The following is a 3,050-nucleotide window of genomic DNA, read 5'->3' on the forward strand; positions in this document are numbered from 1 at the left end:
GCTGTCTGAACAAGTTATATTAGGAAGCCAATTTTCCCAAATAGTGAAGATTTAAGCTGGTTTTTGGGGTTTCCAGGTGGTGCAATGGTAAAGAATCTGCCTGCTAATACAGGAGACATAAGAGATGTGGGATCAGTCCCTCGTTTGAGAAGATCCTCTGGAGAAGGAAATGGTTACCCACTCCAGTATTCTTGCCTGACCCATGGACAGAGGAGCCTTGTGGGCTACAGGCCTTGGGGCCACAAACAGTCAGATATGACTGAGCACACACGCAAGCTGGTTCTGAATTCCATTCATTGTTTAAATTCATATTTAGCATTTTTCAGTTCAGGTTTTTAGCAGTTGTCAAATCATGTTGCTGATTCAACTTCCAAAGAAGCATTTCCTCTGTAAAAAGCAATGGTTAAGAGCACAGATTCTGGCAACAGACTAGCTGTGTCACCTTGAGTATATTTCTTAATCCCCTTTGTCTAAGTTTCCTTATCTTTTAAAAATAGTGACTTTAGACACAACTACCTCATGGGTTATTAGTAGAATTCACTGAGTTAATATACATGGAGTCTTTGGAAAAACACCTGGTACATAAGGAATATTTTGAGCAGTGGCTATTGTTATCACCCACTGTTCAAGCTTTTGGATCACTTTAGTTGAAGTACAATGCTGATATTTTGAGGCAACTTAAGAAAAAAGCTATGGTGGCTCAGACAGTAAAGAATCCACCTGCAATGCAGGAGACCTGGGTTTGATCTCTGGGTCAGGAAGATCCCCTGGAGGAGGAAATGGCAACCCATTCTGGTATTCTTTCCTGGAGAACTCCATGGAAAGAAGATCCTGGGGGACTATAGTCCATGGACTCTCAAAGAGTTGGACACAACTGAGCGACTAACACTTTCATTTTCATGTCATTTATAGATACTTATCTATATGAATTATACTTTTCTGATACTAGGCAACCAAAGGAAGTCCAGAAACAAATTAGATGTTGAGGCAAATGTCAGTTCAGTTGACAACCATGACTTAAGATTTCAAAAGTTCATGTGTATTCAGACAGTTTTATTCTTGTCATTAACTGACTTAATAATAAAGAAATAGTTAGGGACTTCCCTGATGGTCCAGTGGTTAAGACTGTATCTTCCAATACAAGAGGCATGGATTTGATCCCTGGTCAGGAACTAGGATCCCACATGCCTCATGGTGAGGCCAGAAAAAAGAAGAAGAAATTAATATGAAATTGGAAAGCAAATGTACTTCAATAAAATAAAAAAAATAGTTACACTTTTGAACTTGCACAGTATGTGTCTACTAATAAAATCAGTTTGATAAAGTTCCACGTAAGACTATGTTTAAAAAAAATTCCACTGGTGAAAAACCAAAAAGGTTTAAGGCTCACTGATCTAAAGAAAATAATGTCTTTTAATATAATGATAATGATGATAATAATAATATTTTTACAAAGTACAACCTTAGCTACCATCTCATCTGTTACAACAAACTGATAAAATAGGTAAGGTGGGAATTATCATTTCTATTTTAATGACGAGAAAATTAAAGCCCACAAAATTAAAGTGACTGAGTCACATGGTTATTGTGGCCCAAAGCCAGGATTCCAGTCCAATTCTTTATTCTTTCATTTAGTGTTTTTTACCCTTCTTGTCTCACCTGCCTAAGTATTCCCATTCTGAAGTGGAAGGCATTTTTTTCCTGGGTGCTTTTGATACTATGGTTCACAGTGAGATGCTCTTTCTGTCCCAACATGAGGGAGATTCTTGGTGCACTTTGGTTCTGATGGCTCAGAGAAGTGAATTGGGTGGTGCCACGCTGGACTTAAATGGTAATGTGAACATAAGATGAAAAGTTAATTAGGCCTTTCGATATCTAATGAGGTTTCACATAATTTATCACCAGTAGAGAGCACTATAAGATTACAATTAATGGCAGCCCTTGGACGAAGAAAGGATTGTTTGTATCATGAATGTATTACAGAGGTAGACTTCAAGTGATCGATTTTAAGCAAGCATGATCTGCCCTTGTGATAGTAGATCATCTCCCATCAGTTGAATCTTTAGAGAACAGTCATTGCAAACTTGCATTTCCATGTAATCGCAGTATGAAAAGACATAGGCACTATTTGCTTGCTGAAGTTAAATTGAAGCGGTTCAATTCTGAATCAGAACCCAGGCTCGCCTGCTTTCTCCTGAAAATCTTGCTTTCAAAGCACTGTTGGCGTGTTCATAGCATAGAGCGCCTCCTCTCCCCCAGCTCCTGAGTTGCATATGGGACTTCACACATGCTGAATAACCTCTATGTTGGTTGAAAATAATACAGGACTTCATTCTGACTGCCTTTATTTCTCTTGATTGGAATTTGTGGCTGTTGAGTTTTCTTCGAACCTTGTTCTGTTTGTAAATACAAAATCTAGATTTATTTATAAGTAGCCTTGAGTGTATTCATTGTATTCATATAGTTTATCGACATGCAGTATGTACAAATCAGCGCCCAAAGTCGATGGACTGAAATACTGGCATTTAGTTGCAACCCTATTACATTATTTTGCTCCTCTAAACACTCAGATGCATCACACAGTGACTTTCATGCCGCAGAAAGCTTTGAAATGGATCTGACTTAAAGATAGATGCATTTACACTTCATATGTTTTCCATCATTTTTTTTTACCCTTTCGCCAGTTTCCCCAACTAGCTGTATTTAAACAAATTCTTTCCCCACAGCCATTTTGTTCTCTGATTTCACCCTCCCGTGAAGTCTCAATGTGAAATTGGCGATACAATGATTGATCATTTAGCTGACAGCATGATCATGAGCATGGGCAGAAACTTAGCTCCACATCCAGTAAGAGGAGAAGCTGGAATGCAGAGGTATTAAAATACGAACATCTCAAATGAAAACAGAGGTAACAGGAGAGCTTTAATGTTTGCATAAATCTTTCCCCCCTGATAAATGTGCTTTCCTCTTCAGTTTGGTTTCAGTACTTAGGCTTTCTTATAAATAGTATATTTATTGAGCAATGCTCTCTTCCTTGCCCTCCTTCTCTA

This window comes from Capricornis sumatraensis, chromosome X (genome assembly GCF_032405125.1).
Source record: "Capricornis sumatraensis isolate serow.1 chromosome X, serow.2, whole genome shotgun sequence".
NCBI lineage: Eukaryota > Metazoa > Chordata > Mammalia > Artiodactyla > Bovidae > Capricornis > Capricornis sumatraensis.